We start from the raw sequence: 25,106 nt of genomic DNA, 5'->3' as shown, positions 1-25,106 counted from the left end.
TCTATTTTTCTCCTGAATCTTTATATTCAATTTTGCTGCATAGATGAGTCTTAGTTGTAATCCTAGCTCCTTTGTTTTCCAGAATATCATGTACCAAGCCCTACAATCCTGTAATTGGTAAGTCTTCTGTGATCCTGACTGTGTCTCCACACTATTTTTATTTCTTTTTTTTTTTGATGCTTGCAATATTTTCTCCTTGACCTGGAGGATCCAGAATTTGGTTATAATATTCCTGGGAATTTTCATTTTGAAATCACTTTCAAGAAATAAGTGAATTCTTTCAATTTATATTTTAGCCTCCACTTCTAAGATATCAGAACAGTTTTCCTTAATAATTTATTTAAATATGATATCTAAGCTTTTTTATAATGTATTTCTGGTAGTTCAGTAATTCTTAAATTATCTCTCTGGATCTATTTTCCAGGTCAGTTTTTTTTAATGAGATATTTCACATATTCTTTTTTAAAAATTATTTTGATTTTGTTTTATTGTTTCTTGATGTCTCACAGAATCATTAGCTTTCACTTTCACAATTCTAATTTTTGAGGAATTATTTTCTTCAGTAAGTTTTTGGACCACTTTTTCAATCTCATCAATTCCACTTTCTGAGGAGATTTTTTTTTCTCTTTAGGTAATATTTGCTTCTCTTTTACCATTTGGGCCAATTCTGTTTTTTAAGTTGTTATTTTCTGCAGTGTTTTTTTTTTGTGCCTCCTGAAGCTGCAATTGCCAGTGTTCCCCTCTTAGAATTGAGACCAGGATACCTATTCCCCTTTAAGTGACAATATGCTCTCCTCTTCTTCCTGGAACCAGGACTACAGACCCTTCACTTCTGTGGCCAAAAGTGCTATTGTTCCTTTTGCCCTGGGACTGCCATTAGCAGCTGCATATGGGTAATGCAACAGGATCCTGTACCTAATGCTAGTAAAGGGTCCTCTGCAATCTTGTTCTGACCAGTTATCCAATCCCCTCCCCCAGTCAGTGGGCTGGGAGTTCCTGAAGCTGCTGCTGCTGATACAGTCACCTTCAAGCTCATTGCTTGCTTCCTTTATTCCACCATCTTGTCTTCACTCTGTAAATGTCATTGTCTTTCTTAATCAATGTATTTGTTAAAGACTTCTTCTTCTATTTTAATAATGATTCCAAAAGCAAAAATAAACAAGAAAGATTCACTATCCAGATTATCTATAACCCAATCAGAAACTGTCCTTCTCTTGGTTGTGAGACCTATTGAGCTGACTTCTTCAATCATGCTGACACTTGGATTAGACATTTTCATAAAAGACTTATACTGTCCATAGAAGTTTCTTGTGTTCCATTCTTCTACTTCTACAATAATATGCAAAGGCACTCATGGACTCTTCTGTGACCAGTTGAATAAGAGAATCATATGGTCAGGGAGAGAATTCTCTGACTAGCATAGAAAGAGATAAGAAATTCTTCCTATCTGTATTCCTGGTATTATGAAGCAATGATTAAGACCCATATTTCCAAAATTGTCTTGATGAGCTGTGATACTGGTGAACTATAGTCTCAGATATTAGCAAGTACTCCAGGCTTCATTTTTTTTTACCTCTGGTAACTGGCCCCATGGGCTATATAACATGATAGCTGGTCTATCAAAGCTATCATAAGGAGCCTTTCTTGTGACATCCACAAAGAGCTCATGTTCTCCCTAGTAACACAGATGTACAGCCTTGTGTTTGAATTCTTGTTCACCATCAGGACCCAAAAATATAAATATCCAATGAAGATATTTCTTCATTAAGGAGAGGGCATCAGAAAACTACAAGAAGGACAATCAAAAATAGATAACTACAGAAGGCTACTCCACTAAAAACAGCTTAATTTTAATTTCACTGTCTTTGGGACAACCTTGCAAGCTGGGTCAGGAATTATGGGCGTGGGATGGTAGTTGTGGAATGGGGAGGGAAGATGAATACAGTAGAGGAGAGGAGAAAATAGTAATCTTCTCTCAATATTTCCAATACCTCTCTTGTGTGCTCTATCTTTGTGGTTGGACCCAGACCCAGGACTTGCTTAGGTAATATCAAACATCATTCCAGTTGTTTCAAGGTGTCAACATTGATACTCATTAAGCAAGCCTGTAGGTTTCCATCTGGGATTTTCTTATAGTCAAAATACCTGCCCATGAATTGCAGGCTTAGCTTACTTTATTGTTTTATTTTTCATACATAGAGAAAGAAACAGCCCACTTTATGTTTAAGAGGTCAGTTCATAATCAAGAAGGACCTTCCTTCCCCCCAACAATTTGGGTCTTTACCCTTCAGTTGTAGATGAAATTCTCTTCTCTTTCTCTATTTTCATTGTTGGAATCAGTCATGATAAAATAACTACTAAATTTGAGTTGAACTTTTTGTGTGAAATTCTAATACTCCCAGATCCTGCTAGCCTGTTAGGAAAGACACTATTTTTTTTTCCTGAGCTGTGTGCCAAGGCTAATGTCCATTCCTGAGACACACTATAATAGGTGTTATTTGACTGATCACTGATTAAAAGATTTTGAAGAGAAAGCTCATTGGTACATGGTGGATTATATCTGAAAAACTTGAGCAGAAGTCTCACAAAGGGAGAAGAAATTCATACCCCAAGGTCTCTGAGGCTCAGAAGAAATAAAGATGGAACAACTTTTGCTAAAAACTTATCATGCAGGTAATTTTTTCCTTTATTTTTATTTATTTATTTTTGTTTTGCAAATAGTATTTTACCTTTTCCAATGACATGCAAAGATAGTTATCAACATTAATCTTTTATAAGATTCAGAGTTCCAAATCCTTCTTCCTCCCTTTCCCCACTCCCCCCCCAAGAAGAAAGCAAGCAATCTACTATAGGTTTTACATGTGAATCATGCTAAACACTTCTCCACATTAGTCATGCCATGAAAGAAGAATAAGAACAAAAGGGATACACCATGAGAAAGAAAAAAACAAAAAACACACCAAAAAGTAAAAATAGTATGCCCCAATATGCAGTCAGATTCCATACATCTTTCTCTAGATGTAGATAGCATTTTCCATCATGGGTCTTCTGGAGTTGTCTTAGATCTTTGCCTTGCTAAGAAGAGATGAGTCTTTCAAAGTTAATCATCACACAATGTTGCTGCTACTGTGTACAATATTTTCCTGCTTCTGCTCCCTTCACTCAGCATCAGTTCATGTAAATCTTTCAAGGTTTTTATGAAATCTGTCTGCCCATCATTTCTTATAGCACAATAGTATTCCATTACATTTATATTCCACAACTTGTTCAGCCATTCCTCAATTGATGGGCATCCCTTCAATTTCCAGTTATTTGCCACCACAAAAAGACCTTAGGCAGGTAATTGTTAACAATCTGAATGACTCTCTGATTTCTGTAAAATTACTGTCCCTTTGCATATTCTTTCTGTAATAATCAAATATAAGAAAGACATGTTCTAATGGATATGGAAAAGACTAAATTATCAAATTGTTACTTAACAAGAATAAGAAGGTTATTTTCACTCTTATCTGAGTCAAGATAAAACTTTATAGAGTATATTTAGCTTACTATACCACTCTCTCTTAACAGAGACATCCCAAATTTGGAACATACAGGTTTTAATTACATGTGTTTTAATTTGGGATAAGTTCAGCTGCATTCTTTGTCACATAACCTACTTATTATGATGTGGAAATACTGGAGAAATTAAATAACATCCAATATGCCTATTATAGTGGTCATATTATGACTATCTCTATAGTAAAATTCTACCACATTCAGACAAATGACCCATATTGTTTCTCATCCTGAGCATACAATGAAATTTTATTCAACAAAAGAATTTTAGTTTCTAAAAAGAGACCTAATAATAACAGTGGTTAAATATTTCATTACTTTAGTGAGATGGCCACCTTTAAAATAATATGATATCTACATATAAAGCATTAAGCCTACTCCTAAAAAAAGTTAATAGGATAAAAGTCTAACAAGAAAATGTATCTGTGTTCATAAAACCTTTCCAGGATGGAAGGGTGACACTGGACATGACAATTTGCATATATTTTCATGTTTGGATAACAATAATAATAGCAATTACAATAATAGACAAAATATCTTAATGTAGCTCAGTTTAGATAATAAAGTATAAAGATATAATTACCACAAAGTACTTTTAGTACTTTTATCTGTCAGTGGTTGATGGGATATATTGCAATGATTTTCTAGTTTATTTATTGCTAGTAACAATGCCTAATGAATTAATATTGAATGAACTTCAATTAGGGTAGAAAGTTAGGAAGTGCCTTATTTTAACCATTACATTGATGTTTTAATGAAATGTTTTCTACTTGGGGGAAAAATATGACCAACATAATGCTATTTCTCTATAAGACAATTGAATTTAACTGGACAGTTGTTTTTGTTAATCACATACTCTGGGCAGTGCCTTGAGCTAGACAATAATGGTGGGGAGCATATGTAATTTAGGTAAGATTGGTCCCTGCCCTCATGGGGTTTGTAAACACATGCAACCAAGTTCCAATCTAAGTCAGGTAGCATTATTGTTTTTATAGAGATGTTCTGACACATGTGGATATTTTTACTATGCTGTGAATCATTCATTCTCTTGATTTATATCAGAAATCAATCAGAGATATTGGTTCATCCCATATGCAGTATGATATAAATTCCATAGCAATCATAAGGGCAAGCAAGAGAAGCTGACTAAATCAACTTAGCTCTATTTCAATATGACTATCCTTAAGTGGTTGGGGCTCACATCAAAGGAATAAATAGAACATTAAGGTAAAGAAAACAGCTTTTGTGAATCTACAAGAAGTATTTTTTTTTTGTTATTCCTTAAATGGTAAGACATTTCCAGAGAATATTTTAGGGACTTACTTTCAATTGGAGATATAATTGAAAGGCAGGGATCAGTACACTGAAACTGAAAAATAGCTGAGCCTAGCAACCTTAACAAGACTGATTTTCAAACTAGGAAGCTATCAAATACATTTCTTCTCCTCCATCCTTAGATGGAGCCACATTCTCAGCTAAAGTCTTCCTCAGCTTGGTTCCCTCTTGCCTCCAAGGCAGCAAGCTTCTTAGAACTTGCTTCATTATATCTGAGCTCACTGACAATTAGGCTGCAGACCTAACATCTTTGTCTATTTCCTTGTAAGAGGTATCTGGCCTCTCTTTCCTGTCACTAGCCACTCAAATGATTTTTCCCTCCACAGGATCAAATATTTCTATTGCAATGCAAACTAAAATTTGCCACCAAATTCTGTTTGTTGGAGAGACTACTCACTACTAACATACTGATTGATGAGTATACAAGTCAGCAATATAACAAAACTGTCACCAATGGTAGCTTTTCATTCCATAGTCCTGAAGTATAAGGCATTCCTCTCCCCAGACTTCCAGATACTGTCTATTGCTGAGACAGAAAGAAGGTTCAACTACTCTGTTCTTTTATCTCCCAGATGTTCTTTTTTTAAAAAAAATATTTATTCATTTTTAGCTTTCAACATTCGCTTTTATAGGATTTTCAGTTCTAAATTTCCCCCCTCCCTTCACACCTCCCCTCCCAAAGACAGAATGCAATCTGACATAGGCTATACATGTATGATCATATTAAACATGTTTTCACATTAGTCATGTTGTGAAAGAAGAATCAGAACAAAAGGGAAAAACTGTAAGAGAGAACACACACACACACACACACACACACAAGAAAGAAAAAAAAAAGGGAAAATAATATGCTTTGATCTGCATTCAGACTCCATAATTCTTTCTCTGGATGTGTAAAGCATCAAATGATTTTTCTTTAAAAAGTTGGGGAATTATAAACTGATCCAACCATTTTGAAGAACAATCTGGATTTCCAAAGAGTTATTAAACTACCTATACCCTTTGACCCAGCAATACCATTACTAGGTCTGTTTTCAAAGATGATTAGGGAGAAAGGAAAAGAACCTACATATTCTAAGATGTTTGTGGCAACTCTCTCTGTGGTTCCAAAGAACTGGAAATTGCTGGTATGCCCATCAATTGGGCAAGGCATGGGGAGAGGGAAGGAAAAAAAAAGAAATTTACATGGTAATTTTATGATATATTTGGAAGGAATAGCAAGTTGTGCATAGTAGATATGCAGTTTCATGTGCAATCATCTTTTTATTATATTATAAAAATGCTCATTTTGTTCCACAAATTAAAAATAAAATTTTAAATAAGTTATTTTGAGGGCATATTTCATACTCTGAGAACCAAATGATTGCTCATACTAAATAGATATGATTATGAAAAAGGTTAGCTATTTAATCTGAGGTGGCCAAAACTTAAAGTCATATGTTTTCTTCTGAAAGACAAAAGTCAACAGTCTCTAGGAAAAACTGTCTATGTCTATCTGTCTGTCTGTATGTGTATATACAAATATATATGTATGTATACACACAGATATGTATATATGTATATGCATATTATATATACTATATACCCCCTCTGTTTCTTTGGTTTCCATTTAATTCTCAAAACCTTATAAAATAGCATTTAGCTCCACACTTTGACTATAATTGCTATTTAAATATTATCAAACATTTTTTAAATTTTTTTAATACACTCATCTTGACTTTTTTTCTTCTTAGATAGCTCTTCTGCCTGGCTATTCATGATTTTGATCTCCCTCTGTCCATGCCTTAGTTTTCTTTGCTAAACTAGGTTACATATCAGTATTCTCTCTCCATGGGTATAGAGGATGACTTTATTTGAAACACAGTTCTCTCTGTCTCTATTTTTCTCTTTTTATCTCTTTTGTGCCCTCTCTCTGTCTCTGTGTCTCTGTCTGTCTCTCTCTGTCTCACTCTGTCTCTGTCTCTCTCTCTCTGTCTCTCTCTCTCCCTTTCTCTGAATGTCTGTCTGTCAGTCTGTCTGTCTCTCTCTCTCTTTCTCCTCTTCTGTCTCTGACTGTCTTAAATTAAAAGTCTTTTCATATTGCATCTGATCAAGAAACTTCAGTGGCTCACCATTGCCTCTAGGATAAAATTCAAATTCCTCTGTTTAGCATACGAAATCTTTCAAAATTTTATTCTAATATGGCCAATAAGGCTGACCTATTTGCCATCCCTAAGAGGTGATATTAAATTTCCCACCTTCATGCTTTTTCACAGGCTACCCCATATTCATGGAAGGTTCTCCCTCTTTGTCTATGTCTGTTGAACTAGCTATCTCATTTAAAACTCAGCTCATGGAAGAAGCTTTCCTGATTCTCCAGCCCCCCCCCCATTCCTATTTATTAATCTTCTTCCCATCAAATTTCTTTAAGAAAATTACTTTGTCTTAATTTTGAAGTTGTTTTTCTGTCTACATGTTATCTTATTCCTGCCCCACCCAGTAGAATGTAAGTTCTTTTAGGTAAAAATTATTTTTTCCTTGTATACTCAGTGCTTTGGATATTGCCTGAAACATGCTAGGTAAATTGAATCCACCAGTTTTGAATAAAATTTACACATTGGAACCCACAAATAAAAACAAACCACTTCAAAACTCAAAATGCCAATCTAGTAATCTTATCAATCAAGTGAAAATAACCTGCCTCTTGGTAAAATAAAGAAGGAAAGAAAGAAAGAAAAAAAGAAAGGAAGAAAGGAAGAAAAGAAAGAAGGAAGGAAGGAAAGAAGAAGGAAGAAAGGAAGAAGCATTGAAGAATTTCACAGAATCATTTGAGTTTAAGAAAAACACATGAACACATTATTCACTGATTTTTCAAAACAAGCCAAAATGATATAGGAAAAACTTGTAAATTAATACAGAATGAAATAAACAGAATCAGAAGAATTATTTGGATGATAACATTCATATGATAATAATAAACATTTTTGAAGACATGCTAATTAATGAACATGAAATGGCCAAAACCAGAACAATTTATGCAATATAAATAACACAGGGCAAACAGTTTTAAAAGCCATAAAACTCTGATCAACAGAAGAAGCACCCATGATTCCAGAGGATCAAAGATATATCAGTCTATTTAGATCCTGACAGAAAAGTGATGCTCTAGGGGAACTTCTAGAATTATACATATCTTTTGGATATGGCCAGTGAATGAATTCATTTTGCTTGACTATGCACAGTTGATATAAATATATGCTTTTTAATTTTTCCATGGTGAGGGTTGGGAGGTTAAGAAAATAGATTTATATTAAGAAAAATAATTAAAATATGACAAAATAAAGAAAATTAATTCAAAGAATGAGACACCTGCATTAGATTTGAGTGAAATATCCTTTGCCAAGAACCGTGTATCATTTCATGCAGAAGTTGCATTTGAATGTTTTTGGTGCTTTTAAAGTATTCATAACTTACATTTGTTTCCTCTTAATGTTGCTTTGATAACCAAAAAAAGAGTCTTTTTTCTTTTTTTATTTAAATAGTATTTTAAATTTTCCCCAATTACAAATCAAGGAAACTTTAAACATTAATTTTTACAAAATTTTGAGTTTCAAATTTTTCTTCTCCCTCGCCCCTCCCCTCTTCTAAAAATTTTGGGCAGTTTGATATAGTTTTTACATTTGCTGTCATATAATACATATTTCTACTTTTGTCACAGTTACTGAAGAAGAAACAGATCAAAAGGAAATAAAACCATGAGAGAGAATAAAGTAAAGTGGAAAAAATGCTTCAATCTGCATTTCTGAATCCATCAGTTCTTTATCTGGATATGGATAGCATTTTCCTTTAAGAGTCCTTTGTACGTATCTTGAATCATTGTGTTACTGAGAAGAGCTAAGTCATTCATAGCTGATCATGACACAATGTTGCTGATACCACTTACAGTGTTTTCCTGGTCCTGCTCATTTCACTTTGCATCAGATTGTACAAGTCTTTATAGGTGTTCCTGAAATTTGCCTGTTCATCATTTCTTATTGAACAATAGTATTCCATTACATTCATATATCACAGCTTGTTCAGTCATTACCCAATTGATGGACATCCCCTTAATTTCAAATATTTTGCCACCATTTAAAGGGCTCCTGTAAATATTTTTGCATATGTGGGTCCTTTTTCCTTTTTTACAATCTCTTTGGGGTACAGACCCAATAGTGATATTGCTGGATCAAAGGATATACATGGTTTGATTTTCCTCTGGGCATAGTTCTAAATTGCTCTTCAGAGTGGTTGTATCAGTTCACACCTTCACCTACAGTGCCTTGGTGTCCCAAGTTTCCCACATACCCTCCAACATTTATCACTTTCTTTTTTTGTCATATTAACCAATCTGATTGGTGTGAGGTGGTATTCAGAGTTGTTTTAATTTGCATTTCTCTAATGAAAAATTATTTAGAGCATTTTTTCATATGACTATACATGTTTCATTTCTTCATCTCAAAACTGCCTGTTCATATTCTTTGATCATTTATCATTTGGGGAATGGTTTTTATTCTCATAAATTTGACTGATTTCTCTTGAAATGAGGCCTTTATCTGGGACATTGGCTGTAAAGATTGTTTCCCAGTTTTTTTTGTTTGTTTTCCTTTTAATCTTGGTTACTTTGGTTTTGTTTCTACAAAAGTTTTTCAATTTAATGTGATCAATTCATGTATTCTGCATTTTGTAATGCTATCTATCTCTCATTTGGTCATGAATTCTTCCCCTCCCCACAGATTTGAAAAGTAGGCTATTCCTTCCTCTTCTAATTTGATTTCTTCATTATCTATGGTACCTTTTAGCAAAATGCAGTTTCCTTCCTTATCTCTTTTAATTAGGTCTATTTTTGCTTTTCCTTTGTCTAGGATTAGGATTGCTACCCCTGATTATTTTTATTTCAACTGAAGCATACCAGATTCTGCTCCTGCTCCTTACCTTTACTCTGTGTTTATCTCTCTGCTTCAAGGATGTTTCTTGTAAGCAACATATTGTAAGATTCTGTTTTTTTGTTTTGTTTTTGTTTTGTTTTGTTTTTGTCTAATCTGGTATCTGCTTCGGTTTTATGGAAGAGTTCATCCCATTCACATTTACAGTTATGATTAATACCTGTGTATTTCCCTTTATCCTATTCTTCCTCCTATTTGTCCTCTCTCTCCTTTCACCTTTTTTCACCTCACCAGTGTTTTGCTTTTGCCTACCACCTCCTCTGGTCTTCCCTCCTTTATGTCAGTCCCCACCCCTCTTTACTTGATCTCCTCCTACTTCCCTGTTAATCAGAATAAGTTTCTATATTCAACTTATTGTATGTATTATTCCCTCTTTGAACCAATGCTGGTGAGAGTAAGGTTCAAGCAATGCCCATTGCCCACCCTCCCATCTTCCCCTCCACTGTAAAAGGTCTTTCTCATCTTGCCTCTTCATGTGAGATATTTTGCCCTGTTTTATCTCTCTTTTCCTTCTGCACCTTTTGTATTCCTCTTCCACATCCCTTATTTTTTTTTTGGTCATTCCCTCAAATTCGCCTTATACCCATATCATCTCTCTCTATATATTCCTTCTAACTGGACTGTTAGTGATACAATTTTTAAGAGTGTCATCTTCCTGTGTTGGGATGTAAATAGTTTAGCTCTATTGAATTCCTTATGTTTTCTTTTCCCTTTTAAACTGTTTATGCTTCTCTTGGGTCTTAATATTAAAGGTCAAATTTTTGATTTAGTTCTGGTCTTCTCCTTATGATGGCTTGACCTACTTTTATTTCATTGAATGACCATTTTCCTTTGATGTATTGTGCTTAATTTTGCCAGGTAAGTGATTCTTGTTTGTAGTCCTAGCTCCTTTGCCCTCCAGAATGTCATAGTCCATGACCTCCAATCCTTTAATGCTGCAGCTTTGAAGTCCTTTGTGATCCTGATTGTGACTTCCCAATATTTAAATTGTTTCTCTCTGGCCACTTGTAGTATATTGTTTTTCCTTGACCTGATAGTTCTGAAATTTGACTATAATATTCCTTGGCGTTTTTATTTTGGGATCTCTTTTCTGAGGTGATCAGTGAAAATTCTTTCAATGCCTATTTGGGCCCCTCATTTCAGGATATCAGGGCAGTTTTCTTTGATAATTCCTTGAAAGATGCTGTCTAGGTACTCCTTTAGATTATGGCTTTCAGGTAGTCCAATTATTCTGATATTTTCCCTCCTGGATCTTTTTTTCCAGGTCAGTTGTTTTTCCCATTAGGTATTTTACATTTTCTTCCAATTTTTTTTCATTCTTTTGAATTTGTTTAATTGATTTATGATACACCATGGAATCATTAGTTTCCACATGCCTAAATCTAAGTTTTAAAGTACATTGTTTTCCTGAATTAGCTTTTGCATTTTCTTTTCCATTTGGGCAATTGTATCCTTTGAGAAGTTGTTTTCTTCAGTAGATTTTTGTATCTCCTTTTCCATTTGATGAATTCTACTTTTTTAATTACTCAATTTAGTTTTAGTTTTCAAAAGTCACTTCCAAAAGCTTTTCAGTTTTAAGTTTTCTCCTTCTCCCTCCCCATCTCCCTCCCTAAGATGGCATGACATCTGATATAAGTTCTAGGTGTACATTAATATTAAACATTATTTCACATTAGTCATGTTGTAAAGAAGAATTGGAACCCATAAGAAGAACCACAAAAAAGGAAAAAAAAAACACAAAACAGAAGAAAAAAAGAGTAAATAGCATACTTCTATCTGCATTCAAACTCCATAGCTCTTTCTCTGAATATGGATGACATTTTCCATCATGAGACTTTGGGAGATGTCTTAGATCCTTAGGCTGCTGAGAAGAGCTGTATCCCAAAGTTAGTCATTGCAAAACATAGCTGTTACTGTGTACAACATTCTCCTGATTCTGCCTACTTTACTCAGCATCAGTCCTTGCAAGTTCCTCCAGGTTTTTCTGAAGTCTGTCTGTTCATCATTTCTTATAGCACAATGGTATTCCATTACATTCAATTACCACAACTCATTCAGCCATTCTCTAGTTGATGGACATCCCCTCAATTTCCAATTCTTTGCCACCAGAGAAAGAGCTGCTATAAATATTTTTGTATATATGGGTCCTTTTTCCAATTTTTATGAATTCTTTGGGATACAGCCCTAGAAGTGCTATTGCTGGGTCAAATGGTATGCCCATTTTTATAGCCCTTTGGACATAGCTCCAAATTACTCTCCAAAATGGTTGGATCATTTCACAACTCCACCAACAATGCATTAATGTTCCAATTTTCCCACATCTTCTCCAACATTTATGATTTTTCTGTTTTGTCATGTTAGCCAATCAAAGAGATGTGACATGGTACCTTAGAATTGTTTTGATTTGGGTTTCTCTAATCAATAATGATTTAGAGCACTTTTTCATGACTATAGATAGTTTTAATTTGATCATCTGAAAAAATACCTGTTCATATCTTTTGACCATTTATCAACTGGGGAATGATTTGTATTCTTATAAATTTGACTTAGTTCTCTCTATATTTTAGAAATGAGGTCCCTATCAGAGACACTGGTTGTAAAAATTCTTTCCCAGTTTTCTGCTTCCATCCTAATCTTGGTTGCATTGGCTTTGTTTGTGTAAAAACTTTTCAATTTAATGTAATCAAAATTATTGATTTTCCATTTCATAATGTTTTCTAGCTCTTCTTTGGTCATAAATTTTCTGTTCTCCAGAAATCTGACAGATAAACTATTCCTTGCTCTCCCAGTTTACTTACATTATCAGCTTTTATATCTAAATTTTGTACCCATTTTGACTATTTTTGTATATGGTGTAAGATTTTGGTCTATGCCTGATTTCTGCCATACTCTTTTCCAGTTTTCTTAGCAGTTTTATTTTTGTTTTTGTTTTATGTCATTTTGTTTTTTGTTTTGTGTTGTTTTTATCAAATAGTGAGTTCTTATCTCAGAAACTGGGGTTTTTGGGTTTAGCAAGCAGTAGATTACTATAGTCATTGGCTATTGTGTCTTGCATACCTAACCTATTCCACTGATCCACCACTCTATTTCTTTACCAATACCAAGCAGTTTTGATGGTTACTGCTTTATAATACAATTTAAGATCTGGAATGGCTAGGCCACCTTCCCTAGCATTTCTTTTCAATAGTTCCCTTGATATTCTGGACCTTTTGTTCTTCCAAATGAAGCTTGTTATTATTTTTTCTAGCTCTGGAAAATGTTATCCATATCCTAGCTAAAAATAAAATATTTTTGGTAGTTTGATTGGTAAGGCACTGAATATGTAAATTGACTTAAGTAGAATTGTCTTTTTTATTATATTAGCTCGGCCTACCCATGAGCAACTGATATTTTTCTAACTATTTAGATCTGACTTTATTTCTGTGAAAAGTGGCTTGGAATAGTGTTCATATAGTTACTCAGTTTGTTTCATCAGGAAGACTCCTAAATATTTTATAGTGCCTACAGTAACTTTAAATGAAATTTCTCTTTCTATCTCTTGCTGTTGGGCTGTGTTGGTAATATATAGAAGTGCTGATGATTAATGTGGGTTGATTTTATAGCCTGCAACTTTGCTAAAGTTGTTTATTATTTCAAGTAGTTTTTTTACTTCATTCTCTAGGATTCTCTAAGTATACCATCATATTATCTGCAAAGAGTGATAGCTTTGTTTCTTCAATGCCTATTCTAATACCTTCAATTTATTTTTCTTCTCTTATTGCTAAAGCTAAAGTTTCTAGTACTGTATTGAACAACAGTGGTGATAATGGACATCCTTGTTTTGCCCCTGATCTTATTGGAAATGCTTCTGGCTTATCCCCATTACATATAATGCTTGCTGAAGGTTTTTAAATAGAGGTTTCTTATCATTTTAAGGAAGACTCCCTTTATTCCTATGCTCTCTAATGTGTTTTTTTTTAAATAGGTATGGGTGTTATATTTTGTCAAAAGCTTTTTCTGCAACTATTGAAATGATCATGTGGTTTCTGTTAGATTTGTTATTGATATGATCAATTATGCTGATAGTTTTCCTTATATTGAAACAGTCCTGCATTCCTGGTATTAATCCAACCTGGTCATAGTGTATTATTCTCATGGTAAGTTGCTGTAATCTTTTTGCTAATATTTTATTTAGAAATTCTGCAACTACATTCAATAGAGAAATTGGTCTGTAATTTTCTTTCTATGTTTTGACTCTTCCTGGTTTAGGTATCAGCACCATATTTGCATCATAAAAAGAATTTGGTAAGACTCCTTTGCATATTTTCCCAAATAGTCTATATAGTTTTGGAATTAATTGTTCTTTAAATGTGTGATAGAATTCACTTGTAAATCCATCTGGCCCTGGAGATTTTTTCCTAGGGAGTTCATTGATGGCTTGTTCAATTTCTTTTCTGGGATGGGGTTGTTTAAGAATTTTACTTCCTCTACTGTTAATCTATGCAATTTATATTTTTGTAAATATTCATCTCTTTCACTAAGACTGTCAAATTTATTTTCATACAGTTGGTCAAAATAGTTCCTAATTATTGTTTTAATTTCTTCTTCATTGGTGGTGAATTCGTCCTTTTCATTTTTGATACTGGCAATTTGGTTTTCTTTTTTTAATTAAATTAACCAAAGGTTTATTTATTTAATAGTATTTTCCCCCATAAAACCAGTTCTTAGTTTTATTTATAAGTTCAATAGTTTTCTTAATTTCAATTTTCTTAACTACTCCTTTGGTTTTCAGTATTTCTAATTTGGTATTAAATTGGGGATTTTTAATTTGTTCTTTTTCTAGTTTTTTTTTAGTTGCATGCCCAATTTCTTGATGTCCTCTTTCTCTATTTTATTAATGTAGGCATTTAGAGATATAAAACTTCCCCTTTTGCTGCATCCTACAAGTTTAGATATGTTGTCTCATTATTGCCATTCTCTTGGATGAAGTTATAGATTGTTTCTATGATTTGTAGTTTGATCCATTCATTCTTTTGGATTAGATTATTTAGTTTCCAATTAATTTCCATGGCCCTTTATTACATATAATTTTTATTGCATCATGCTCTGAAAATGATGCATTTAATATTTCTGTCTTTCTTCATTGGATTGTGAAGTTTTTATGCCATAGTACAGGGTCAATTTTTGTGCAAGTGCCATATACTGCTGAGAAGAAAGTGTATTTCTTTCTATCCCCATTCAATTTTCTTCAGAGGTCTACCATATCTAACTTTTCTAAAATTCTATTACCCTCCCCATCTTCTTTCTTTTTTATTTTATAGTTAGTTTTATCTAGTTCAGAGAATGGGGGGTTGAGGTCCCCCACTAGTATAGTTTTGCTGTCAATTTCTTCCTTTAACTCCCTGAACTTCTCCTCTAAGAATTTGGATGTTATACCACTTGGCATATATATGTTTAATAAGGATATTATTTCATTGTCTATGCTGCCTTTTAGCAGAATGTAGTTTCCTTCCTTATCTCTTTTAATAAGATTTATTTTTGCTTTTGCTTTGTCTGAGATCAGAATTGCTACTCCTGTTTTTTTTTTGTTTTTGTTTTTGTTTGTTTGTTTGTTTTTACTTTAGCTGAAATATAATATATTCTGCTCCAGCCTTTTACCTTTACCCTGTGTCTGTCCCTCTGTTTGAAATGTGTTTCCTGTAAACAACATATTGTAGGATTATGGTTCCTAATCAATTCTGCTATTCATTTCCTTTTAATGGGAGAGTTCATCCCATTCATATTCATAGTTATGATTACTATCTGTGTCTTTTCTCCATCCTGTTCCCCTCTTCCTGTTTATGCTTTTCTTTCTTCTTTTCCTCCTTACCCTTCTCTGTAGAGTTTTGCTTTTGATTACCACCTCCCTCAATCTGGCCTCTTATCTATCATCCCCCTCTCTTTTCTTTCCCTTTCCCCTTACTATTTCTTTCTTCTCTTTTATCCCTGCTTCCCCTTTTTTCCCCCTTTCCCCTCCTACTGCATATATGACAAGGTAAAATTCTATACCTGAATATATTATTCCCTCCTTGAACCAAATCTGAGGAGAGCAAAGTTCAAACAATGCTCATCTCCCTCCCTTCTTTTCCTCTACTGTAATATGTCTTTGTGCCTTTTCCTGTGATATAATTTACCATTTTCTGCTTCTTCTTTTCCTCTTCTCCCATTACAATTCCTTTTCAACCAGTTCATTAGGTTTTTTTATCCTCATCTCAAAGTCAACTTAATCCCACCCCCTCTGTCCATATATATCCCTTCTAAGTGTCATAATAAAGACACATTTCTCAAGAGTTATGAGTGTCATCTTCCCATGTGGTCATGTAAACAGTTTAACTTTATTGAATAACAAGTTTTGTTTTGTTTTGTTTCCTCTGTTTCCTGTTCACCTTTTTATGCCTCTCTTGAGTCTTGTATTTGAAGATCAAATTTTCCATTGAACTCTGTTCTTTTCATCAGAAAAGTTTGTAAGTCTCCAATTTTGTTGTTGTTTTTTTTTAGTTACATGTTCATTTCCTCCTCTGAAAGATTATACTCAATTTTACTGAATAGTTGATCCTTGGTTGTAATCCAACCTCCTTTGCTTTATGGAATATCATATTCCAAGCCCTCCAATCTTCCAAAGTAGAAACTGCAATGTCCTGCATAATCCTGACTGTGGTTCCATGATATTTTAATTCTTTCTTACTGGCTGCTTGCTTTCTCCTTAACCTGATAATTCTGGAATTTGGCTACAATACTTGTTGGCATTTTCTATTTGGAATCTCTTTCAGAAGGTGATTTGTGGATTCTTTCAATGACCATTTTACCCTCCAGTTCTAGGCCTCAGGGAAGTTTTCCTTGATGTTCTCCTGAAAGATGCTTTCCAGGCTATTTTTTTCATCATGGCTTTCAGGTAGACCAATAATTCTTAATTTATCTCTCATGGATCTATTTTCCAGGTGAGCTGTGTTTTTTTTTCCCAATGAGGTATTTTACATTTTCTTCAATTTTTTCATTCTTTCATTTTGTTTGTCTGATTCTTGATGTCTCATAGAGTCATTAGCTTCTAATTGCCCAATTCTACTTTTCAATGAAATGTTTTCTTGAGTTAGCTTTTATATTTCCTTTTCCATTTAACTAATTTTACTTTTTAAGGACTTGCTTTCTATAGTTAATTTTTGTCCTTCCTTTTCCAAGCTATTGACTCTGTCTTGCATAGCTCTCATTTCTTTTCCCAATTTTTCTTCTACCTCTCTTATTGGATTTTTAAAATCCTTCTTGAGCTCTTCCAAGAAGGCTTTTTGGACTTGAGACCAGTTCATATTCCCCTCTGAGTTTTCAGATGTGAGTTCATTGACTACATTGACAATGTTATCCTCTCCTGAATTTATGTTTTGATCTTCCCTGTCCCAAGATACTTTTCTATGGTCATTGTTTTTCTATTTTGCTTCTTGCTCATGTTGTTTGCCTTTTATCTGGCTTTTAAAGTTGATCTCTGCTTCTGGGACACATGGGTCACTGTCCCAGCCTTCTTGTGCTGGGGGCTAAGGGTCTGGTTACTGGCTTGCTGGGATGCCTCCCTTCCTGTACTGGTCCCCTTCAGCCACAATGAGAAGGACCTTTCCTGTTAATCCCCCTACCCTTAGGAGCTGAAAGAGTGTGTATCTAATCTTTCTGGTGACTCTACTTTTTCAGAGTTTTTCTTAGGGCAGTATTTTCTGGGTTTTTCAAGGTCAGTAAGGAAGGGTGGGAGCTACTCACTGCTTACTCCACCATCTTGGCTTCCAGAAGTCAAAATAGATAACTTTCAAACATTCAGTCTGTGAGCTAATAGCTCCAGGAGCAGTGGGGCCTTCACTGCAGCTGCTACTGCTCCTGATTCAGTCACTCCCAAAGCCTGTTCCTAGTTTGCTGATGCTGGGGCTGTATTGCATGCCCTTCAGTCCTATGCCAGGCTGCTTCTCTCTCACCCAGTTCGGACAGACCCCTCCAGCTGACCTCCTAAGTTGTCTCTGGTGTCTGTGGGCTGAAAAGATTGGAATGTGCCACTGCTGCTGGTGATTCAGTCCCTCCAAGACTGTTCTAGCTTTGCTCAGGCCAGGTCCACACTGTGGACTGTGCACTGGATGCTCCTCTTTTAGGCTGTGCAACACACCTTTCAGGTGGTCTTGGGCTGGATATCTGCCTCACTCTGTATCTTTGTGGGTTCTGCCACTCTAGAGTTTGTTGAGAGTCACTTTTTAAAGGAATTTGAAGAGATTTGGGGAAGAGCTCAGGTGAGTCTCTGCTTTCACTCCACCATCTTATCTCCACTCTCCCCAATTCTACTTTTTTAAGCAGTTTACAGGCTGCTGAGTCTTTTTTTTCATAATTCTCTTGCATCACTCTCATTTTTCCCCAATTTTCTTCTATCTCTCTTATATGATTTTTACCTCCCTCTTTGAGCTCTTCCATGAGATCTTTCTGGGCTTGAGACTGCTTCCTGTTTTTCTTTTGGGTTTTGTCTATAGTTCTTTTGACATCATTGTCCTCTTCTGAGTTTATATTTTGATCTTCCCTGTCACCATAATAAATTTTTCTGGTCAGATTTTTGTTGTTGTTGTTTTTGCTTACTTTTTTTTGGTCTTTTTCCCTTTCTTTTAAATTTGAGCTCTGCTCCTAGAGTGGAAGGGACACTTTTTCAGGTCTCTTGTGGTAGTGGCTGCAGGCCCTGGCTGTTTACCTGGTGCTGTACTGATATTGTCTTGAGGCCCACAGGGAACCATCATGTATGGTGGGTGCTGTGCTGAGGGCTTGAGAGTTGGGGTTGGCTGCTGCTTCTGGAGGTCATAGGTTTGGCAGCTTACCTTTTGCTGAGCTGGGGTCCTAGTGATGATGTCTGGTGTGTGTTGAGGCCCTGTTGGGGTGTTTCTGCATTTCCGTGTGGCTACAATGGATACAATGAAGCATCTGGAGGTCAGGCCTCTGGAGGCTATCTGTTTGCCTGGGATACATGAAGCATGGCAGGCTGGTGCTAGCTGATGGCCACCTATTTGCTTAAGCACTGGTGGGTAGTTGTCTACTACCCAGTGATATTTTGAAGTACACGGAAGTTTGGCAACTAAAGGATTCCTGTCTGCCTGGGCTACACTGAAGTGCATTGTGGTTCTTGGCACAGGAGTCTGCCTGTTCACATGGCTATGTTAAGGTAAGTGGGTGTCCTGGTGTTGCCATTTGCCTGCTCCACCACACAAGGGCTAAGGATCTCCCACTGGTTGGCTAAGGTGGGGCTTATTGCTAGCTTGCTGGAATGCTTCACCTGCTGGCCTGTGCTCCCCTTTCACCCAAGTGAGAACAACCTTTATTGTTGATCCTCCAAGTTTCTTGGTCTATAGATTGTTTCGCTTAATGTTTTTACTTATTCTGCCATTCCAGGATTTATTTGGGGGCTCCATTTTATGGTTGTTTGGAGATAAGTATGGGAGAGTTATAGGAGTTTACTGCTTACCCACCATCTTGGCTCCCAGAAATCCTATAAATATGGTCTTTTAAGTGGCCAGTATAAGAATAGCAGTGAACTTTTAAAGGGAGATATCTAAGTATTTTTTTCATTCCCCACTTAACTTAAAAATAAAAGAAATACATTTAGGTTAGGAGCATAAGGAATCTTACTCAATTTAAACTTTATTTTTAGCTTTGTCATATAAATCTTAATATAGGGTTGTTGTTGTGTTTTAATGCTTTATTCTCATATTCTTATCCTTTCCTCTTCTTGATGCTCTGTGGCTTTGTTCACATCAGTCCCTATGCTTGGAATGGGCTCATCTCAGTATAATCTCCATCTGTTGAAATGCCTACCTCTCTTTAAGTTCTGACTCTGTTATTATTTATTCCAGGAAGCCTTACCTGAAGGTCTCAAATACAAGTGATCTCATATTTTTGCTAGCACCTTGATGGACCTCTCACTCTCCGTATTTCCCTTTTTTCTATGTCCTTCTCCCCATTAGATTTAAGGTTTCTATGACATCTTTGTATCCTTGGGCCCAAGCACAGTGCCTAGCTAATATTAGGTATTCAAAGAGTGTTTGTTGAATCAAATTGAATGTATATCATATTGTGAAATTGCTTCCCATACAGAGCAGAATGTCATTTTTCTTAGATGGTTCTTGCCTTTGTGGCCCAATATGGTGTGCAGGGTAGTATTTATTATTACATAAGCAAGCATAGCCTGCACAGGAACACACCCTGCTCAGAAGAATGTAATCATAAAACACATTTACCTTCAGTTTTATTCTCAGGCATTAAGAACCATTGATTTAACACCTAATGCTTCCAGTTTTTGAAAATCACTCTGGAAAAGCACCCTTTTGATGAAGACTCTACCTTCTACAGAATCAACACTTTGTGAAGAACCTAGGCAAAAGTGGAGAAATTCAGACTTACATTTTCCTTTTTTGGGGGTGGGAAAATTTCATTGACTAAGAGTTAATCACATTTTTGTGGTGCCTAATTAAATGTGCACCTTTAAATGTGTCATCTCAAGTGCCAAGGATGACAAACTTATGAAAGAGTAGGAGTATAGCAAAGGTATATCAGTATAGTAGTTATGGCCAGGCATTGTTTCATGTTCTTTCTACAAGCTGGTGTGAGTTTTGCTCCAAGGTGGATACAATTTCACCCTAAAAAGTGTTATGGTCCTCTGATGAGGACATTTTTATTGGGGTTTCCTTATTAAAGTATGAAATCCTTGCTTTTTCCTGGGTTTTTTTCATTTTTGCTGGAAGAATTGGTAAGATTCAGATTTTCTTAGGAGAAACCCTGGGTGGAGTGTGACCATAAGAGAAAGAGTTTCATTTTTGTAAAACATAACCCACAAGCCTCAGTTTGGGACCAGGGACTACTATGAAGAGTTCTCCAAATATCAGATTTAGCAGCAGGTCAATAAAGAAGTCAAGTAACAAGGTTTTAAGAACTATGTTCAAATCAAAATTAGAATGAAGAAGTGAGACAGAAACTACAAGTGAAGTAAAAAAAAATTTTTGTTGTATATGTAGATATCAAACTAAAGGCAAATACTGAGTCAAAAAGCCCACAAGTGGGCAAGTGAGACCCAAATCTTAAAAAATAAGTTAAAATGCATGATAAATGCATCAGGCAGGTGCTGAGGAACTGAGAAGGGCTACACAATGGAGGTCTACAAATAGGAAACAGTAGTGTTGAAAAGATCTTAATACTGAATCAAGTTCTTGTCCAAATCAGAACCTTCTTTTGCACTTTCTGCTTGGACAGTGAACTTTTCTCAGATCTTTCAATTTTGTGTAATATAATGGAAAGAACATTGGATTCTGAGTCAGAGGACTGAGAGAAAGTCTGAATTCAGACACTTAATGTCTATGTAATTTGAAGCATGTCTCAATCTTCCTGGACCCCAACATCTTCATCTGCAAAATGGGGATAATTATATATCCACTGCTCAGTTTATAAGGTTGTTGCACGGAAAACACTCAATAAATCCCAAAGGCCTCAGCAATGTTGCTGATCATTTATAGAGTCTGTGTGGGAAATCAGGATAAAAATTTTTCTGTATGTGGAAATTAAAGCATATATTCATAAGGCAGGCAATGGAACAGTGTCAAAATTGGATAGTGGGACTTATTGACAGGCATAGAAATAATTGAATATTATCTCCATGTTTGTCTCCCAAAATCCTGCATACCCTATAACATCTTGCATAGTGTTATGTCCAAGGATCTGGATAAAGGATATTGACTAGCTTTAGTAAATTAAATAAATCAGCATTTCTAGTTTATTTTAATCATGCAGATATTGCAGCTAAAGTCTCAATACCAACTAATGTGTGAGGCAAGGAAAGCTAATTAACATATTCATGAATTAGCCTTCTGTTGAAATGTCAATTCCAAAAGCAAATGTTACTCAATTTAGATCTGTGTTATGCTTCCATCACAGGTGTTAGCAAAGGGATGTGTTGACTGAGCTTGCTTCCTGTGGTGAAATTCAAGAGGGTGAAATTCAAACATACTTGGAAAATCCAAACATGATTCCCTTTTGTAAATGGTGGCTACTAAACCTGCAATGGCAGCACATTAAGTAAAAGAGCAGCTCTATTGTAATATTTAAATATTAACAGAGAATATTTTATGAATCTGATAAATGCTTTCCCCTTGGTGATGGTTTACCAGACAGCCCCCTTTATACCACAATATAGACTAGTCTCCCTGGAAAAATCTGGCTGAATGACTAGGAGCTCCTGAGGTTTCTTAATCAGATCAGTGGGCCTTGTTCATTCCAAGACAGTATGTTTCATCTGGATGTAAAGGGTAGAAAATATAACAAAACTTGCCTTATATCTACTTTGGCATTTCCATTTTTTTGTCACAGTGGGAAGCAGTGTCAAAATGTCTCATTTCAAAACATTGAAACAAAAACATGTCAAACTAAAGGCTAGAAATGGGCAGTCTTAGGGTCCACTTATTTAATAAGACCTGATTATGTTTTCTACTATATATTTTATTTCTCACATGTGTCATGGAAGCACATATGGTGAACATCTGGCCACACCTTTTTCATGTATAGTATTGAGAGGGCTAACTGAGGTTTGGCCAAAAAAAAGTGGACGTCAGCAACTTTAAAAACAAATCCTGAATCCACCACTTTGACCCAAGGATACATGAATATGTCAATTTTCTCATTTTGACAATTACAGTGTGTTTCCTTTTGGCAAAACACCCAGAACCTTCCAAGATAAAAATTTACAATTTATGTTATTAATAATATGCTATTTTATTTCTTTTAAGAATAATGGCTATGGAAAATTAGTCCCCCACCACTGTCCATTAAGATAGGAGAAAGCATTGATAATTATTTTCTTTATTTCTTCCAATTTATTGTTAATGCTGAATTTATTTCTTAATGATTTTAAGCTTCAACAGTGCCTGTAAGACCACAAAACCTATTTCAAAGATTGATTTTTGTGTTCAGATAAAATTTCAAGCGTGTCACAAGTGATTAAAATGAACAGAAAGCTTTTGTTCCTGTTTTTCTGAACTTTTGCAAGTGTCTTTTTGAAAACACACCCACAATCACTACACAAGACATAGACACTACCTGGGAAACATAGTTGTAATAAAGAAGTTTGGGCTGGATCAAGTTGAGTTTCATGCCTTCAGAGAACAGCTAAGAACGTGTATAAGAGAAGGCATAGAGAAAGAAATTCAAACCTCAAATTCTTGGATTTTAGATAAAGCTGACAAAGTAAATGTTGCTAGGTAGGATGACTTCAGTTTTGGATGTGAAGGGGACAAGAACCACAGTTCTCATTAAAGTTGTCTGTGGAAGAAAAAAACTAATAAAAAGCCAGAACAAAAGCCCAACAGAAGTTATGTCTGGACTTTTATTGGTTTACATACTTAAAGGGCTGGCTACTGCTCATTCTTTTCTTAGAAAGCAGTTTAATGGGGTCAATGATCACTAAGTCCAGTGTAGTCACATGCCACCATACACCTCATACCCTGAATACTGATGACCGTCTCCTCAGCTTGGCAGTTCAAAATTATTTAGTATTGCTAATCTGTCTCTCTACCTTTTCACATGTGTGCAAAATATTTTATTGCATTTTGCTCAGCCATAAACTGTTACCTAATTTATTTATGGAACAGTTTCTCCTCTTTAGAATTCTTTTCTGTTTGCTATTTTCCTACTTCACTTCTCCTCACCCCTCCATTTCTTTTATATTTGGCTCCATCTTTTCTCTAATGCTCAATAGTAAAATGCCTCATGGTCCATTGGGGGTGGAAAATAAAGAAAGGTTCCTTTTAACATAATAAGAAAGAAAAAAAAAACTGGACCCATGTTTCCTCATTGTGGTTTTCACACCCAATGAAAAACACAAAATTTATCCTTTTATAGCTGTAAATCCCAGTAGTTGGGTTTTATTATTGGAGTCTCTATCAGAAGACCCAATTTTATTGGAATCATGACTGAAAGATACATGTTCATTCTGGACTCCAGTCTTCTACAAAAGACTATCATCCCATACTTTTAGAAGTAACAAGCTAATGTCAGCAGTGCTTCATTCTACCTGCAATTTAGTATATGATGGGAAGAACTCTGAATTAATAGTTAACTACTTGAGTTTTAAGTTGAGATTCAATCACTTACCAAATCCAGATGCCCAGGGCCAACTTGATTAGTTTTACTGAGCCTTACTTCACTTGTCTATAAAATGGAGATTGCAATGTAACATCTGTCTATCTCAGAGGGTTTACAGGTTCATATATTTTGAGCAGCACAGTACCTTATAATATTGTTTTATTTGAATTCTTCATGTTACATGAAAAAAAAATTAGAATCCCAGAGAGGTAACTACCCAATGTCACACAAATAGTGAGGAAGCAAGGGCAGAATTTGAACTCAGGCCCTTTGATTCCAGATCAAGTAATATTTCTACTACATTATTCTACCTTTTTTGTAATGATAATATGATATAATTTGTGTAGGAATGATTATTAAATAGTAAAGTTTATATAGATACTAGTTGTCATGAGCATACCTGATATTTGTATAGCATTTTATATTTTATAAAGAACATTATAGACAACAGACAGTACCATATCATTGTCCCTATTTGAAATATATGGTGGTTCAAATCCTAGAATGCTTCTTATTAGCTATAGCAATGAGTCAATCAAACAGTAAAGCATTGATTAATTGCTTAATCTGTATCAGACATTGTGCAAGGCACTGAGGACTGAAAGGCAGTCTGTGAAGTGGATTAATGTGTGTTAAATCTGAATGATAGGATGGGAACAGAATTTCAAAGGCTTTGTTACACCCCAACCCCAAAAATAATATCTAATCTATTTAAGAAGAAACAGGGAGCCAATGTAGCATTTTGAATCAAAGTGATAACAGTTAGACATGTCCTTTCAAAATATCCCTTTAGCATCACAAAAAAGTAGGTGATAATATAGAATTAGGAAGGTGAAATAAATAGCCAGGCATCACAAGTATCTATCAAATAACTATCAAGTAACTGAGGCTCATTTAAATCAATATCTTCTGATGATAAGTCCAGTACTCTCCATTTTTCCAAGGTTATCATCATTTTAAGTATCACTATGCTTGTCACAGTTGTCTTCCCCCTCCATCCTCCTTTTCAATATCTATGTCTTCTTCTTCTTCTTCTTCTTCTTCTTCTTCTTCTTCTTCTTCTTCTTCTTCTTCTTCTTCTTCTTCTTCTTCTTCTTCTTCTTCTTC

At 35.1% G+C, this 25,106-nt stretch overlaps 1 pseudogene; it reads right to left on the bottom strand.

Annotated features, from left to right (window-relative positions):
- LOC114033723 overlaps positions 1-18,991 on the bottom strand; it is a 102,930-nt pseudogene extending 83,939 nt beyond the window's left edge.
- Positions 18,992-25,106: the final 6,115 nt, after the last annotated feature.

This window comes from Vombatus ursinus, unplaced genomic scaffold (assembly GCF_900497805.2).
Source record: "Vombatus ursinus unplaced genomic scaffold, bare-nosed wombat genome assembly UNPS02007344.1, whole genome shotgun sequence".
In the NCBI taxonomy this organism is placed as follows: domain Eukaryota; kingdom Metazoa; phylum Chordata; class Mammalia; order Diprotodontia; family Vombatidae; genus Vombatus; species Vombatus ursinus.
This window is presented reverse-complemented; position numbering and strand designations above follow the sequence as displayed.